Source organism: Lasioglossum baleicum, chromosome 8 (genome assembly GCF_051020765.1).
Source record: "Lasioglossum baleicum chromosome 8, iyLasBale1, whole genome shotgun sequence".
Taxonomy (NCBI): Eukaryota; Metazoa; Arthropoda; class Insecta; order Hymenoptera; family Halictidae; genus Lasioglossum; species Lasioglossum baleicum.
Genome location: NC_134936.1, coordinates 18,197,993 through 18,217,302, shown reverse-complemented (window position 1 = coordinate 18,217,302; position 19,310 = coordinate 18,197,993). Strand labels below are relative to the sequence as shown.

The window sequence follows — 19,310 nt, the reverse complement described above, 5'->3', positions numbered from 1 at the left end:
CGGCGCATTCGCGCGTGATCCAATAAACTATTGATAGCAATCCATAAAGATTAATCATGTGGTGAAAAAATATTCGATATTCGTTGAGCAGCGCGGATCGCTGACGCGTGAATGAATTACCGAATCGATCAAGAGCGTGGTGGTTTATTTGGTGGAAAGCTGAACGATGCAACTTTACGTTTTCATTAATTTATCGATGACCAGCGCGCAACCACCCATAAAATATAGAGTTTATCGAATAAAACACGTTCGTCGTAAATCGTCGCGGATTCAATCAGTTCGATTCGGTCGATTCGTGAAATTCTGAACGCGGAAAATGAACGCGATCGGACAAGGAATATGTCGCGATGCGTGGAACGAATTGTTGCAAAACAAGATGACATTACGATTCTAGGTTGCAACCGGCATTCTAGCAGGCCTAACCAACCAGCTCCTGGTGTTTGCTGTTGCGTAGTCTGCGGTGCATACGTCTGGCCACATGTGCCCGCACATGCACACGTGCACGGAGTTTGCAGTCCCGCGTTATGCAGGTCGGAACTGCATTATGCATTTATCGTGCGCGTGGAGTGCACTGGATTAGCGATGTGTTCCCTGAAAAGCTGTCGAACAAAATTGACTTTTAATCAATTTTTATTATATATCTATATATATATATTTTTTTTATACATATATTGAATAATAATTGGGGATCTTTGTTGTTTAATATTTATTCGAGAGCACATGTTGTTCACGATCGATCGATACCTTAGACGAACTTCAGATCTGCCTGTACTCGGAGGAAAATGCTGGAACATGCTTTCCGTGTCAGTCAGATGCTCTAAATGCATAGAAAGTCGAGTTAGATTTACATACGTTCCACGCACGAAAATCTGATTGTTTGCCTCGACATGACGTGTTCGGCCAACGGTGCATGTGCATTCGAGTTGGAAGTCTTGCACATTCGTTGCTTGTACTGCTGGCGATGTCAACAGGCTCTGTATAGTTTACTCGTGAATCGTGGAAACATGATTTTCCGCAGAGAAAAACGACGAAAGCGTCAGGCTTGAGTAAAACTAGCGAAACGGCTTTCGCGTTTACCAGACAAAACTGAAACTGCAATTGGTCAGACGAAATAGAACAGATTGATTACGTGTCGAACAAGTGAAATATGTCAGACCGGTGGAACGGGAGAATCAGTGATGAGAAACACGCGATAACAAGATCGCCAACGAGGCAAGTAGAATTAGTCGATCATGATCACATAAGTGGAACGAGGCGATCATGGTTTCTCAAGTGGAAGGAATCGACCTGGTCGGACCAGAGAAGTATATGCCATAGTCGGGCTAACCGAAGAATAAACTGTTGTTGGTCTTCGGTACTATTTCAATAATAATCATTGATCACAGGCAAGGAGAAGAATTCCGTAGCCGGAGAATGTATTGGGTTGGCAAGAAAGTAAGTTCGGTATTTTAAGGTGAAATAGAACTCAATTTTTTCATTCAACCAATGAACTCTGATCAATAAAATATTTTCCATTTTGTTCGATGATCTATCGCCATCTTTCTGGTAGCTTCGCAATTCCGCGCTCATGAAACTTCTGGTCCTTATCCTAGTGCGATTTCGGGTCATCGTCGTTTCACCTTAAAATACCGAAATCGTAACACGATTCTAAGGATGCCTACAGCTCGCAGAGAGCTCCCTGTCAGTTGCGGCTAAAAGACCCATAATGCTAATCGCAGCTGGATCCAAAATATTATCATATAAATTGATGACCAGCGGACACGGTATCCTTATTCCTAGATTATGCAGACATCAAGATCCCGGGCAGCGAGCGCGAGCGGTCCGCCGGTGTAACGCGCACACAGAGGGACGTTCATTCATGAGCCGGCTCCCAGGAGCCGTATAGTTGGTGACTAGTAATTAGCTAGGCGAGTGACGCTATCTCCGTTATCACTCCCAGGGTGCGACCTACACGCGATACACCGGGCTTACGGTTCTCACGAAGGATACTACTCGTTCGTACATATCTATCCCGACTGGCGCGTGCAATTGGTATTATCGGGTCGCGCGACGATTATTCCGCTTCAACGAATAATCAACGCGTAAGATAAGTGAAGCGATTTACGATCGATCGGTCCGAAACGGCACATGATTCGTCCATTAACGATGCAACACACCGAGAGAGAACATTATCTCCGTGTCTTATTCCCGTGTTTATCCTGCACGCGAATCCGACCGCGAAGAACCGTGCGCCCGCGAATAAGATCCCAGGATTCGCGGTTGCACGCGAAACGTCTTACCGATGCACTCGCGCCGAGTACACCTTCGGCTTCGTAGCTTCTTTTTAGCTTTACCGTGTCCACGCACGCGTGCTCGCCTACATATTTATTCGAACACCGACTCTGTTTCTCTGTATGTATTCCCTTCGAATACCCCCCCCCCCCCCCCCACCCTTACCACTGTGTTTTTCATTGCCCGCGTGTCTTTTCTCGCTTCTATGGCCGCGGCAATGCTTTTGAGATACATACGTACAATCGCGCTCATAAGTTATATAGGACAGCTCTGGTTTTCCGGTAAAACTCTGGTATTTCGTATAAATTATACACCATGTTTATGAGATTATTCACCTCGTGTTAGACTCGTGATGAAGATTCGGAACAGAGTCTAGTAAATATGTATGTTATTCTCTCCTTTTTTAGGAAATCACGAACTACGAAGAAAGTTGTGATCACTGAAATTGTAAAATAAATCGTAGGGGCAAGGGGTTAAATAAGGAGAAATTTGTTCGTGTCCTTCAACGACTATTTCATTTGTACAGAGTGCAATACAAATACGATCACTGTCCTAAGACTTATGAGCGGGAGTGTACACACACGGAAGACGCTTCACGGGAAAAAGGACCAGTTCATAACCGGGGATACAGACGGGAATATAAAGCAGACCGTGCGCCGCGCCGGAACGATCCCATAACCTTCTTTCCCCGCGTTACACATTTTTCAACGTTCAACCGAGCCCCTCCGCTGTTTCCTCTCCTTTTCCGGCGTCCGTTCCCACCACTCTCGGACCGACACAGACGTCCTTTGAGCCCCCGAAGAGGGTCGACAAACCGAGAACTACCTGCGGCCACGAAGAACTTGGAGAAACGGCCGCCGGCGGTCCAGATGCAAATGAAATTTTGCCGAGACAACGCACGAACGTTTATTAAAGTTCGAGGACGCACGCCGCGCCGCCGGGGAAAAAATTAACTCGGACGGTACGTTTGGGAACGAACTGCCCCGCAGCTAATTAAAATAGTTGCCCAGAGTATTAATTATTTTACGCGCCGACGTGTCCCGACAGAATCCGCGAAGACGCCGCTTGGAAATTTTCCTGAGAGATCGGAGAGCTTCCTACTTTTGTAGAAAGTCTCGAAGAACACTTTGAGGAGTCGCTGAAAATGATTCTGACGAAATTCTAAATTTATCGAAACAGCTTCGAGTGCGAAGGGTTAAAACGTCTCAGTTCCGTAACAATCTCGGAGGTCTTAACCTTTCATCGGTCGGTAATTTTCTATAAAGACAGCGTTCGCTAGCGACCGTAGTCGTTGCGTCCCGCGGGATAATTTATCACGGATGCCGGAGCTTTCGGTTTCCCGAGGTTGGCGACGACGTTTTCTGGCAATTAACGCGTACTTCCTTTTTCCCAGGGTTCGAGGAACCCCCGTAGGACTGGATAAATCTATACGATACCGGGAAACTCGATTATACGATAAGCAAATTAATAATTGCCCGACTTGGTCTGATAAAAATGAACAGGGTCTCTCTCTCCCAGCAGCGTGAATGTTTCATTGCTGTTAATGGCTCGAGCGAGCCAGCTGGGAGTTGATTAAATTTTTGTAGATTCAGAGATTACCGGCGATGAGGGAGGGAAATTACGTTTTTAGAAAACCGGGTCGAGCGAAGATTATTGGAAATTTAAAAGATTCTGAAAGGGACGGGTGGCAAGGCATCGAGCGAAGAAGAGCAGGAAATGATATCATGGCGGCTACACGAGCGTGGCCTGAGTGGATTCTAAATTTATGAACACCCTGTATTATGTAACAGGTCTTTTGTGTCGGAGACATCATGCTCGGTTCCTCCCCTTAGCGACGCCCTCGCGGCGAAGGGATGCGGTAAACCTCGTATATCTCCGCACGTAAGACGTTGCTCGTAATTTAGAGAACAGATTGCCTCGTTCCAGCACAATATTGACAATTAAAACACTGAATGATAAATCACGGGAGCGGAATCAACGATCCCCGGCTCGATATATCTCGCGGATATTGCAAAATTTATCACAGGTAATTGCGTGGCGATAGATTCAGGGAAATTGAAGACAAATATTTTATATACCGTGTTTAATTCTCCCTAATTATCATAATTTTGCTTGTAAATGAAAAGCACATGTTGCCGAGGAGTCTTTGGGAAACAGGAATTGACAGGTTATCTGAAAAATGGCAACATATTGTTACAAATAATGGATATTTTGTATCATTAAATCTCATTATAAATCATATTAAACATTTATTTTTATAAGTTGATTCAAATGTGTTATCTTTGAAATACGACGGAACATTCCCTTCAACCTGTAATATTATGAATCTTTTTAGCAGTATACGAGTTCGTGGCTAACTTGATAAAACACCGAGGCATCGTCTCATTCCACTTGTCCGCTCGATCACGAACGGTCGTGTTGCTGTTGCTTATTCGGCGGGACAAGGCAGCTTATTCCACTGGAACGACAGAGATCTATATCACTTATTTGGAAGAGGACAGTGTCCCATTTAACTTGTCCGGTTACGGGAGTGGGATATGCATATTCCACTTGGCTGGACAGACACCAAGTCCTTGTCCATTTGTCTGATTGCTGCTTGAGCTATTCTACTTATACGAGGACTGTGTTCAATGCTTGTCTCTAGCCCTCTGTTAAATTTCAAACTTGTACATCATTGTAATCTGTCTCGAGTAGATTAGCAAAGCTGCACGTGAGAAGGTAATTGAATCGCGCGATGCGACAAATTATGAAATGAAAGAGAAAGAGGAAGCGTGTAACGTTTAAGCAGACGATTTCCTCCCCGTTCGCGGTCGCCGAATAATTTCATATCCAAAGGAACAATGGACGCCACCGCACCGGAGAGGCATTCGTTCGAAGGATTGCACACCCCTCGTCGTTCTCTGCTCGAGTATATTAGATATCAGGGCGTACATAACTCGCGAAACGCCCGGTGCAATTAAAGTGCATTACGACGCGTCGCCGGTGGCTTCGTTCGCGAACAATAACCGAAATGGATGTGCATTAACGGCCGGTTTTATCGCGTTCGTTTCGGCCAAGTGGCTTGGGTTCGATAACGAAGTAAAATTCTCCATCGTGAAATATGTTCCGGGGAACCGTTCTGAACGGGCGCGTTAAAAACGCGGGCAACTTCGCCGTGGATCCATTACCGGGGGCGTTCCAGTTTCGCGAGCATGTTACTTGCTATAACATTCGTCCGAGGATATGTACAGAATAGAGAAAAAACGAAGAAGAGGGATAGAGAGAAGGGGAGAAAGAGAATAGTATAGGGGACGAGATAGAGGGGGGGGGGGGATTATTTGCCGAATAAACACGTTGAGACCGTAATTCCGCGAGATACGATCTCTCGACAATGGCAGCAGGCTGTCCTCCTCGGATAAATCAAAACCTGGCCGGCATAAAGCCTCGACTTTTCTTTTCTCCGTGACGCATAGCGGCGAGTTCGGCGAAATTCCTGGCTAAAAATAGAAAAAACATTTATCCAACTTTGAAAAATTTACCATTGGCATTTATTTCGATAATTCGTTATAGATTTCCAGATATGAATTTTTGCCACGAATTCGGCCGAATTCGCCACTGTATTCGCGACACTGTGCATTCCGCGTTTCTTTATTTCATCCGTCCTCGTCCCGTCGCATCGGTCCTTTAATTAACCAGAAAGTTTGGGACGCGCGAGGCTAATACGAAACAGAAATATTACCGGTGCCCCGTCTTTGAACTTCTCGAGTTGTTTGTCATTCCGCCGCCGCGGGGAAAGTTTCCTCTGCCGCCCGTCGCCGTCACCGGAATGAAACAATGACGACGTCGTCGTCACGTAGCAGCTTAACACGACGTCCACGTCTCGTCTCTTCCAGCCTCTCTTTCCAGTCTTTCTCCTCCACTCTTTTTCCTCCTACTTCCTATCCAAGTTTTCCCTTTTCTTTCTACGGTTGGTTGGGTGCGTCCTCCAACCCTCCCGCGAGTGGTTTCATTTTCCCTGAAGTGACGTGCTCCCACGTTGACTGAAGGGCTTCACCGAGGGCGAACGCCTCGATGTAATGGGGTTGATGCATCCTGAGGGGTGGATAACCACCGACGGGAACAGGGGTCGCCGGGAATTTTTTAAGAGATCCCTATCTCGACCAGCACTCGTTGCGATACGGATCTGTTCCTGCGTGTGGTTCCTGCCCGTACTCCATAAATGTAAACGACATTTAATAGCGCCAAAGCAAGCGATGGAGTGAAAAAGAATATCCCCCGACGTTTGCTTGTGGAGCTTTTAGCGTGCTTTCAGTCCCCGAAGCTCGATGTGAAAGCTCTGCAAACCGTTTTAATCCGCGGGAAAAGGAATCACGGGGAAACTCTTACAAATCTTTAATTACTGAATTTTTTATGATAGTTCCACCTCCATTTCGTACCAATAAAATTATAGATATCACTAAAATCACTCGGTTATATCGTATCACATATTCGAAGGAATAGAATCTTTTTTTAAAATAATATTTAGTCTCGTCAGGGTTTCAAATCCATTTTATCGCTCTACTTTATTAAGGTTTATTAAGGTGGGTTTCCACGCGTGAAAACCTTTTTCTAATGAAAAATGTCCCCCCCTCCCCTCCCCTCGCGGGAATAGAATTGAAAATATGATTCAACTTGAACCGCGAGGGTCTAGAATAAATTCCCAGGGCGGCACGAGTGCTCAGATACGCGGCGGACGTCGGAACACGGTGTTCGCGCCGTGATTTATGAACAACGAGCGTACTACATGCATCAGTGGTCATATTGCGGCGATTATTATCGCTACCGCATACGATAAACTCTCCACCCTGTCCAGGAACATTAGCGCGAAGGGTTGAGCTTCGTGCAGCAGCCGAAATCGCCGGCATTACGAGTTTACACCGCGAGACCTCTCGCTGGTAAAGCCCGCGGCGCGCTTAAGTGCGCGGATAATTGGTTCGGACAAGAAAGTTTCGCGCGTTTAACCACCGGGGTCCAGGGTTCCGTAAAATTTCAAACTGTTTTCCCACACCCCCTTCGAGCGGAGGAAAACGGTTTGGGAAAAGGCGCGTGCACCAGTCGAAAAAAAATGGGTCAGTCCATTTCTCCGAGAGCGAAACATCGATTCGCCAATGAATTCTAATTAGACGCGATGGAACCTCCGTTTAAAGGGACACCCAGGTGTTCCCTCTTTCCATGCCGCTGCTAGTCGACGTGCTCCCGTTTAGAGGATCACGCTTATTGTTCGTGCGCCTATAAAAAGGTGTATTCAGTTCCTAGAGACGCAGTCTCTCGTGAATGACTACCGGTCATAATGCAGCGGGAATGTTGATGCTTCCATTCTTCGAACTTTCAATCTGTCTATCGCAAACGATGCTTCCTCGATGAATGTTCAACCCCTCGTCGTTTAATAACAAATTCCATGTTCCATGTTGCTTCGAAGATCCCTTGGAATTTACTCGTAAACTGTAAACGCGATATCTCGCCAATAGTTAGACTCCCGCTCATAAGTCTTATTGTGTTAGGACAGTGATCATATTTGTATTGAATTCTGCAAATATTAAACGATCGTTGAAGGATGCGAACAAATTTCTCCTCGTTTAAAGGTTTACATGTCAAGGAAAGGATGCTGCACTCGTATATCAATAATCTTACCGCAACAAGTAAAAAGTTATTTATATTTTCTTTTCACCGAGAGAGAAGAATCCGCTACGTTCCTTTATTACAGTTTCCACTATTCTTGGCATTCGCGTGATCAATTTTTCCATATACTTTCTGTTGTTATTCCGATACTATTCCATTCTCGAGCCAAAATATTCCAGAAATGTGTTTTCGAAGAAGGGCAAAAGTTTCGTACCTGTCTATGTACAGTTGAATTATTACATTGAAATTGAACCAAATACTTTTTACATATTTTTCTCAGTGTGTTTCCGATCGACATCATTATATTTATATAATGTAGTTAATACACGGTTAAAGGTTGATAATCTGTACGAAATGCCACAGTTTTGCTAAAAACCAGAGGTGTCCTAAGACTCATGAGAGCGGGAGCGTAAGTAAGCCAGCCCATTTTTCTGACTGGTAGAAATCGATGTTTCTTCCGGCCAGTGGAAAGTCAATGGAACCGTTCGCCGTTCGGTGTGTGGTGGTCGACCTATACCACTTCCGTGGCTAGTAAAATCACGACAAAAGTACAACGAGACCTCGTACGGGGGTACGAAAGCATGCAGGGCTCGTTCGCGGCGTAGCCGAGCATGCATCCGAGAGCAGTGGCAGACAAATACGGGACGAGTGCGGACGGGCGAAACTGGCTGGATGCACATATCGCCGCGTAAATGCGCACGCGATGCTTCATGGGGAGGCGCGGCGCGTATAACGACGACGCTGCTGCCGCATAATCGCGGCTGCCGTGTACGTTGTTAGCGCGACACACGCAACGGTACACAATGTGACACGCGTGGGCATAAATCATCAACGACGGCCCACCTCGGACGGGTGAAAGGGTCGTCCCGCGTGGAATACACGCCGAAGGCAACGATGACTCTGCCGGATGATTGTGGAAATCCACCAGGCCGGATTCGGGATCCCTAATTACCGACAACACTCCATTCTTTACTTCACACAAAAGAGAGAGAGAGAGAGAGAGAGAGAGAGAAGCCTCTCTCCTCTTACCTTTCGTGTTTTTGGTGCGCGCAACCTTCCACTTTCTCGCTCGTCTTTTTTCCCCAGACTCCGCTTCCCATCTCCTAGTTTCCCTCGGGTGAAAATCACCCTTTCAACACATTCCCGGATACCGTAAAACCCTTAATTTATTCTTAATTGCTCTGTAAACCAGCGCGCTTCTTGAAAATATCACGTTAGAACTACTTGTTCGGTGGAAAACTGATAATTCGCGTAATTTTGTCACAAATGTGTGTTGGCAGTTTAAAACTCACCGAAGAGAATTGTACACGGTTTAGCTCGAATTGAAATGATGGTTTACGTTCTTGGTTGAGAAATTGGCTTTATATCAGCGGACAGCGAATGTATAATGAGCGGAATGTTAAGTTTCTATAGCGGCCGCGGTTGGGCGCAGCGCATAATGGAATAGAAAGTTTTGTAAAGTTGAACGTCGAGTTGATTTTCTTCTGCGCGGGTATATAGCGCGGTTATTCGTCGACAGAGATAATAAGTATCGTTTTAATTTCTGTTTTCGCGAGTTCGTTGAAGAAGCCGTTTCCGTGGGATGCTCCTGATCTTAACAATTATCGCTTGTCTCTTCGCGGTGTGTTTCTTGCGTTAGGAACACAACCTACGACGGGAAAAAGTATCGCGACAATATTTATCAATTTACGACGTAATTCCCGCATAAAGGAAGGGTCCAGGTATCCGACGCGCCGCGCCGCGCCGCGCCGCGCGCCGGCTCGTAAATCATCGGCGCTCTTTTCCCCGATTTTTTACGATCCGGCCGCGAAACGACCGTGAAAGTCTCGGCCCATAATTACGCGAACATGAACGCGCGGCCCTGCTTAATTGATGCGGCCGCGGCGGCGATCCAGGGATAAATCACGAAGGTGGCGAAGGAGCAAGGAAGGATATTGTTGTGACAGTAGTCGGATGCCAGATAGTAGAAGCAGAGGAAACTCGCACGAGTGAGCCTCGGCCCGGGAAAGCACGAGGGCAACGCGCACACGTACAAGAACAGCTCGCGAACGTGAGCGTGAACGAGGCCAGACCTGGTCCAGAAAGAACCGACAGTAGGGGTGGGAAGAAGATTTATGTCTTTGTGCTGGCACGGGGCTACAAATCAGTTATCGTACGAATAACTCCGGTAACTCGAGATCTCTCGAAAAGAATGGCTCCCTTTCCACCGTCCGGTAACAACCTGTACGAAATCCGCTGATTACGAGACTGCGGATCTTTATGCAAGATATAAGAATTATATTGTATAGAGTATGAGAAACTATATTGAATGTTATTTCTTCCCTTAATGATTTTCATAGAGGAGATATAATCATATGCCGACATACTGAATTTTTTAAATTCTCCAACAATCTTGTGAATTTCATTTTCTCAATTTGACTATATAAATGCATAAAGATCTGCAGTCTCTGCTAATTGCACAGGACTCGCTTGAAATTCTTGCGAGGGAGAAAAGTACATTTTTAAGATTGCATAGCACAGTTATATAAAACACTAACAGTGCTTTTAGAGGAATAATTTTGATAATAATGTAACACTGGTAATGTTGAAATAATGTTTCGCGGAAGCACGATTCTGTTCAGACGAGAAGAGCGCGGTGCTTATTTCCGTCTGTGAAGGAGTCTGTGCGCGCGTTCGGGGTCTTGAATTCACTCGCTTTACCAGTTTCGAGCAGTTTGGTACGGTTAACGTAGTTACAATAATGCCGGCTATTACTTCTCATAACAATGTGGGGAACGTTGAAATTTTCATTGCTCGTAGTTCTCATTTCGGGCGTCTTGTTCAAATGGTATTTAATTAATAATTCCGGCGCGGCGTCCCGAAACCGGCGAAACCGAGGCGTCTGCAAAACAGTCGCGCGACGTAGCATAATGACGTTCGCGTTAAACTCGATATCGGCGTAAAGTACGAATTATAATAATTACTCGTCAACGCGCGCACGATGCTAACAAGTGGCTCCGGGGAGTCGCTGCGAATCGATTTCTTCGCCGCAACCTGATCGACTCGGATTTCAGAACTAATTAAATCTCGCTATATCTTCTTCGTCGGTTCTCTCTCAATATTATCGTTGCGATACTCTCAGGTTTCGATCCGCTCCTCGGATTAAGTGCGAGCGAACGCCGAATGAAAATATGTAACTATCTGTTGGCGAAGTTTCGAGAGACGCGATTCATTTCGTCTCATTAATTTGTCAGCGTGTAATGGCTGTTTCCGCTTCCGAATTTACGCGCGGCTAATAAAGACGTATTATCGTTGTTACAAACTCTGAAACGCGTTTACGGCGAATACACGTCCGTCGGGTGTAATTGAATGACAACTCCGACACGGGCGAAGTACATTCTCCGTCTTATGTTTCTACCGCTGCGCCGGAAGATTGCAGACAATTTTCCATTTGCTCGCTCGAGTCTTGAATTATTATTCCCATTTTGTGTTATTACCTTCCCTCGTGATTTTAAGGTACACCAGAAATATTACAATATCAAAAACATGTATTCCTGTTTCTAGCAACGATTCGATAACAAGCAAATGTGTGTGAAGCACAATTCAGATCGAGAACAGAGGAAAGTATTGGAGGTGTGTAACAGTCGCGTTTTCACGTCCATGCGGTACACGTTTCTCGCCTTTGTCTTTTTGTATTGACGAACAACAGTTCGATCGCCGGTTAAATATAGCACCGACGAACCAGATAGGCTCCGCGGCTGATAATACGTAGCCTGATTCCGTATATGGAACAGAACGTCCGCGATTCCGATTTAACTCTCGTCCCTGACAGTTTCGAGGTCCGATGGGCGCGGCAAATAGGGAAGGTGACGGAGCGGACACAGTTTCATCTTGCCGCAAACAAATTCGCGTGGGCGGCCGAGTGGATCCTGATGGGACGCGCAGACGATTCGATAGCGTCCGCGTGACCGCAGATATCGGAGAATTAATAACACGCGGAAAAATAGGCCGGTGTCTGCTAGATGTTCGAGAAACATCAGGAATCTCGAAAGGCCCTCTTATATACAGCAGTCTAGATACCAGCTCGCTCTCTTCAAACCACTCGAGCACCGTCGATTAATCGGTGTATACACCTGTTAAACGAGCTAATGAATGGGCCAAACGATGAACCAACCAATTAACTCGTTGAATAACAATCGACGAATTCGCTAGCAACCGGTGATTCGAACTCTTAGGGCTATTTTCACCTCCAAAACAAAACACGCGTCTAACACTTTTGCAAAACGTTGGTGGCCCAAGTCCTCCGGGTCTCCATCGATTAGCGAACGCGATCCCGGCAACCCCATTCGATATCCCTTCTGGAAAGGGGTCGGCGAAATATCACAAATCGAGGGGATTACTCGATTTACAGCGTTGCCAGGGGATACATTCCGAGACAATGGGGACCGTGCATACGGTTTATATCTCGGCGACGTAAATTCACGAACGTCCTTCGTCACCATCTTCCGCGTCCCATCGCATCGTAGCGCGTTTCACCATTGGCGTACGACTTACAGGCACACAGAGTATCCGTGATAGCGTCGAGAGGTTACGTCGCCTCGCATCCGAGATCACCGGCCGCGGCTGTCGACGGTGTTACGACGTCCGAGGCATTGTTACCACTCGTGTATCTCCGCGCAGCGGTAAATTAAACGACTTCCGTCTGCGAGCGATCGCGCAATCTGCGAGCTGGCTCACGCTGGCGCGGCGCGGCGCCACTCCTTCAGGAAACTCCTGAAACGCTGCTCTCAGATAGGGCCTGTAATAGGGAAACTTTCCCGAACGATACAATCGCTGTCGGATCGAACGAGCGCGGTCGACTGTACGAGATCCATGGTCGACTCTGTCACTCGCGGAGAAGCCGAGGTACGATGCTTCTCGAATTATTCCACTCGTTTAGGGCCTAGCAGATTAAGATGGTCGGAACTGCACTTGCAATTAGAGGTTTTTCCATGGCTATCGAACCATTCGAAAGCTGAACAAGAAAAACCCGTCAGAGTAAAATTTACGTTTAATAGCGCGGTGCGCGTAATGAAATTCTGAACGGCGCGCGGCGAACCGTGTCATGGCAATGAAATGTGGCCGAGTTGGTTGGGGATTACTGTAAATGACATCGGCAATATATCCGCGGACCGTTAAAGTTGTTTGACGAGGGTGCGAGGCGGCATTTATTCCTGAATCGCGTCGAACTGCCAGAGACATTCTCCTTAGGAATGCTCAAACGAGAGGTTCATTGTGTTCGCCACAATGGGATACCACTCGTACTCCATTATTCTGCATCCCCTCTGCATCGCGCAAGGCTGGCACGTTTATCAGCGCTGGTACAAGCGACGACGCGACGAGCGCTGTCCCCGACCGCTTTCAAAACAGATACATACAAAAAAGACCGGTCTCCTTAAGAATATCCTTAATCCAACGATCCGTCGCGGACCGCCACGAAATTTCTCTCTTCAAGATGTCGACGTTAACTAATGCTTAAACGACTCCTCAGCCGCGTCAAGGATCTCTATAGAGAGGACGTTCCGGAGTTCTGGGTCGAGTTTTAATAACAATCGACGGTCGCGGGGTAAATTGAAACTGCTGTTCTGCGTTTTCGGGATACTCTAGCCCGTTTATTTCCTCTTTGTATTCTAACCTAATTTATAGATGAATGCTCCTTTGTAGCTTTGTCCGCATTCTCTAATTACGAGGAGCTCGATTCTTGGCAATGAATGCGAACTTAATTGCGAATTCCCCGTTGCCATCGTGACGCCAAACTAAACATTCAATTCCGAAACATTATAATAATAATGTACAACAGCCCCCCCCACCCCACCCCCAGCTACATGTTTACGGTAAACTGTTCTAAAGATATCGAGTGGTTTCCAGCATGCAAAGCAAGCAACAAGGACGAAATTCTACTTACCAGGCAAGGAGGGTGAGTTGTATCGACGGAAAATCCGCTCGGAAGGGCGCCGCGCCGTCGCGCGTCGGTTGCTTGATCCGACGATATATCAGGGTTACGCCGACGCCGAGATGGCGTCTAGTGCTTCTCAAATTCGTACTACAGATTGTCGCGGTGCATGGTGTATGGCAACGGGAGCCGTGTGTGCATCGAGAAATGTCGCGCCGCATAGACGGGTTACCGAGAGTTCTAAGCAGCTTAAGCTCGGCGGACTGTAGGTCAAGCTGAGCGAAAACATCGGGTGCGAGAAGCCGGCTGTGCGAGGCGGTGAAAAGAAATTACGCGATGGGTTCTCGGGCTTAACACGCGCGAATCGGTTCTCTATCCCGGCTTGACTTCGTTCTCGCGAATCGATTTTTTCACTTCGATCTCAGCCTTCGTCTCGCGATTTCACGGGACGCTCGCGCTCTCTTGACGGAGACTTTATCGGTGACTCGTGCTACTTGCGGGAATTCCGGGTTTCTAGCTATGCCGGGGTTCATTATGAAACGATAAATTCGAAAAACGGTGCACTACGCGGTCGAAACCGACAGGTTCCATTTAGCAATCAATATTTGCGTAAATATACCGATAGAACCAGGTACATGGATTCGCGTTATCGAAGCTAATACAGGATTTTAATTTTAATATGCAGAAGGCTGCTTCGTTATATGTATTTAGAAGCTCGCCACGAGTCCCGAACGGCGATCGTGTATATTAAAAATTCCTACCATTGTTCGAGAAGCAGATGTATACTATATTTACATACATGTTGTAGATTTAAGCGCGTTTTTAGAATAAGCATAGGTTAAGGATTGGCCGTTGGAAGTTGTAGGAGTCGGCTGCTGAGTGCTCGCGCGTGCATTTACATTGTAGCGCGGCCGAGACGTTTCAACGGCCGCAAGAGTCGGGATCGGTTTCTCTTACGCGCGGCCGAAACGTTTGAGCGGCTGCGACAAACAAAATCGGCTCCGTTTTAGAATGCGTGCACGTGGACGGAGTGACTCTGCGGAGTGGGGAAAATGCGAGGCAAGGCCCTCGATGGCCCGAGACCGGCCGGCAGATTTTGTTTAGCGTACGAACGATCGAGAGCGTCTCCGCAGAGTCAAACGGTCGGAATACTCGACAGCCGACACGCGACGATGAAACGTATTAACGCCGGGGCGCACGGGTCGCGCCAAAATGTTAGTGCCGCGACATACATATAATTACAGATGTATAATACATTTTTCGAGTAAAAACTAAAAACTGAGAACAGGCTGGAATATGGAATATTCTGTGGACCGAATCGCCGAAATTTTTTCGACGGTAACTGAAACGCCATATCTTTATTCGCGAAGCCGTCACGAACAAAGTTCCACTGGTCTGTGACACGATTTCTCACTCAAGAGTCTCAAAGTCCCTTTCAGGTCTTACGCGATATAGAACACTGTGCATAAGTTCCAGCGAAAAATATAGCCGAAATCGAATGTTACAGCTCGCTAAATGTAGGTCCTCGAAAATAGTCTCGAGCAGTAAATATTTCGATTCGATTCGATTCGATTCGATTCCGATTTTATCGAATAATTACGCTGTAATTTAATCGTGCTTGAATCCGTCGATACCACTGAATGGATAATTACGCGATGCTTGTCCTCTAATATTAATCCCCCCTGAAAGCAATAAATATTAAATAAGAATTAATTAACGTGGTATGTATACGTATATCTGTTCCACAGTTACGAATTACTCGTGCTCTAACTCCAAATGGATAATTCACACAATAACGATGCGAAATATAATTATTTACGATGTAAAAGCTGTCGTCAACACTTGAAAGTCTCGTCGCGCCGCGCCGGATTTAAATCATATAGGAATTTTCGCATAATCGCATAGCCATGCAATTACCGGCGCGGCGCGGCGGCGTTTCCCTGAACGAAAGGCAATGCTGCGCGTGCACGCATTTCCTGATTAATGCCATGGCCCAGTTATTACCAGGACGCAACGTAATTATCCATGAACGACAGGGGGCTAATCTAATTCTAATTGGATGTTAATTATAATACATGTATCAGTCAGCGTAAATAAACAGGATAATCTAGTTACCCTGTGTGTGATGGATCGTGCAAGATACACCGTCAATTGAATGTCAATGAGTTCCTTTGGGATACACTAACAATACACTGTATACATACAACGATCACTTGAAAACGCAAATCTATTGAAAACCTTCGCCATTCAATTTCCTGAAAACTGTCCAAACATTTCGTTATTCCATCCCGGTGTCACTGTACAACAATCAAATAATTACAGTCGAAAGTGCAGTTACTGTGACTCGAGTTATTAATACTCGGACGCTCTAAAAAAGACGTTTCGCAGCCTGCAGTATACCAATTGCTCCAGCTTCTCAAAAAAGTTCAAATCGTGTAGTACAATATTAAAAAAGTTATCGTCTTTTTCAGAGCGTCCGTATACTATTAATTCGAGTCACCGTATTAAATTGCAGTTTTGATCCAATCGATCGCAGGGGGATACTGGCGACGACTTTCGATAATGACTGTCACTCGCGGCGTGAACATCATCGGCGCAACAACAGCCGGTGAAAAGTTTCACAAGGTCGCAAATTAATTTTAATTGGACATTCAAGACGGGTAAAACCAGTCGGAGAACAAGCCGCGCGCCTTTTGCCATTGATAATCCCAATTAACCGGTGCAATGGAATTCCTGACGCTACGTTAATTTCGGAAACGGAATGATATCGCGTGGAAGCTCCAGTTATCCGCGAATTAACGCGCAGCAAAGTTCTTTCAGAGAGACTGCGGACCGCCGCGCCGCGCCGCGCCGCCACGTTTCCACGCAGACATAATCGCGACCGAGAGAAAGCAAGAGCAAGAGAGAGGGGCAGAGAGAGACTGTTGCCGCGGCAGAAACTGCAGCCATAACGAAATCCTAATTACGTCAAACTTCTGCGGATGCCCATTGTCCCTCGACAAACAAAACGTCACGATTCCATGAACATTTTTCTCTTCCTTTCATTTCTCCGTTCTTTTTTTCCCAGTTTTTTGTAAACTTCTCCACCTTTTTCTCTCATCCCCTCTCCGGTACCATTCTCCGCGAAAACTATTCATCGAGGATATTGCGTTATATCTTTCCTTCCCTCTCTCTCTCTCTCTCTCTCTCTCTCTCTCTCTCTCTCTCTCTCTCTCTCTCTCTCTCTCTCTCTCTCTCTCTCGCAGAATGCGAAAGTCGATAACTGGGAGAAATTTGAAAGTGGGTCGGCGTTTAGCCAATCAACGGGGAAAAGAGAGGGGAAGTTTCGTCTACCACAGAAGGAAATTTGTTTCCCAGAGCGTTCCGAAGTTTTTTCACGGGTCGATGTTACCCCGTGTACAGTGCAACGACATACTGTGCCTGTAGCGTTAACAGAAATCAGCTATCGACGCTCCCGGTAAACGCTGTCTTCGCCTAGTCGAACCCTCCGTCTCCCCTATTCGAAAAATAATACAGAACGTGAATGATATGATACATATGATAAATAGCAGCTGTTCAATTTATAGACGAATTGCACAGCTTTATCACAGAAAAAGCTGTACAGTGTACAGGGATAGTGATGTAGAACAGCCTTCGCGGTAGATTTATTTATCAAGAGTCGATAGCGAGAGGTTTTTAAAAATTCCCAGCAAGTCTGAGAACCCCAGAGCTTCTCCCCCAGTGATTCGCACCACTTTATGGGAACTTGAAATTGCGAAAATTCGTGATCCGCATGGGAATCGCCTATTTTCCTCTCATCGATCGATCGTAACTTTCTCATGGGGATTCTAAAAGATCTATTAATATCATCGTAAAGAAGAATTTATCAATCTGATGAGGGAGGTGGGGGTGGAAATATGAGAAATTCCCTGCGAGATCGTTGAATGGAGAAACGGAAGATTCTCTTCTCGAAAGTTTCGAAACCATCGACTCTTAAACTAATCACCGGCTGACCCAATTACATAAATATCGGTGGGACAGCACCGGCAGGAAATTGACCGAGGGTTCCCAATCTTAATTCCGACGCGGATCCTTGGAACTTCCGGGCAGAAACCACCGGTCCCCGATCAGTAGCCAATAATTAGATTCCACTCGACACCGTTCCCCTGCCTTTCCAGATGGAAATGGAAGTGGTGAATCGAGGAGGGCACTAGGGTGGAGCACCTATGAAACTACTCCAACTACTAATGACCCTAATTGCGCGATGTCCTTGGCTCTTCGGTGAGCATTGCCCATTAACGCCCACCGGGGCTCGCAGTCTAATTATACCATCAATTCCGGCATCGATCAAGATTTCCTAAAACGGTAACCCTCCGAGAAACCTTCAAAATTTCATCTACGCACTCTTCACACGCAAGCATCGTCATCTTTCACTGTTGATTCACGAAAATGACAAGGTTGAATTTATTTTCTATTTTGTGTTTGATATGCTTGAATAGAAGAATGTATTCGATACGTTTCAACGAGCTGCTCACTCAGTTCGAAAGCTGCTTAGCAACTTGAACAATTGTGAAAGTCACGATCTAAAGCTTGTCATTTCAGCAGAAATGGTTGAAAGTTGAAACAAGTTTGGTAGCCCGGAAATAAGCACGGGATTAATTGTAGTTTGAATGTTACCCATTCGAATGTCGAAAATGCTGGTCTCCGAAGGGCAGAGCAGAGCTCTGTGCAGCTCGCGCGTCCGCAATGATCATTGTTCGAGGCTAGATTCGCCGGAGGGAGGCTTCGATTATCGAGGGTCAGCTGTAAACAGCGAGGGTAGATAAAAAATTGTTTGAAGAAGAAAAATTAGTTCGGCCGTCGCGTCGGAGCTAGGGTTAATGGAAGCGGCGCGGCGCGGCGCGGCACTGCGCGAGACAGTGTTGGGATATGCGGCTATCGATCGGCAGCGTTTCCTCGGTTGATTGAATATTTTCTACTGAGGAGAGAGTAATTAACGCCCGGGGCGAGCGAAACGGGTGAAAAATTCAGGCTACGAGGGTAGCACTGCTCGCGAGAGCTATCCAGAACCCCTGTCCAATAATTGGTTCAGCCTTCCAAGGCCAAGTTCCTGCGATCTAACGAGGGGAACGAAGAAAAAAAAATGTCAACGAAACGCGGGAACCGAGACGAAGGAGGTCGTGTCGAGAACCATTTAAATCGAGATGTCATATTCCCGGAAAGAGGAACTTTCGTCGGAATTGTTTCAACCGAGACATGTCCCGGGCAATCTCTTGCCACCGATTTCGGACATCGTTCCATTAACGTCCTGTGCTCTGAACCAAATTCGAGGTAACAGGCCAATGTTCATCGAATGCTACCGATAATCGCGTCAGCTGGAGCCAGCTTTCGAAGCGTATTAACAAGCTGACGTGATCCTGCGCAATGTCAGATGGAATCCAAAGTGGGACGAACTTCGGAACTTCTATCGAGTTGCCTTGTCAATTATTATTTAGCCCATTGTGCGAATCCT

General features: G+C 46.4%; 2 protein-coding genes across 12 annotated transcripts in view; one reads left to right on the top strand and one right to left on the bottom strand.

Moving 5' to 3' along the window:
* The window catches only part of LOC143211590 (uncharacterized), a 150,377-nt gene that overhangs the window by 40,783 nt on the left and 90,284 nt on the right, over positions 1–19,310 (top strand). For 3 of the 7 annotated variants that reach the window (XR_013009484.1, XR_013009486.1, XR_013009485.1), the window contains one exon: positions 1–19,310. This exon is cut by the window's left edge and continues 10,242 nt beyond it; it is cut by the window's right edge and continues 20,609 nt beyond it. The exons of the other annotated variants lie outside the window; for them this stretch is intronic. The gene's annotated coding sequence lies outside the window, so the exon portion shown is untranslated. 7 annotated transcript variants of the gene reach the window in all.
* Positions 1–19,310, bottom strand: part of LOC143211583 (uncharacterized) — a 134,087-nt gene that overhangs the window by 38,852 nt on the left and 75,925 nt on the right. The gene's annotated exons all lie outside the window — the stretch shown is intronic.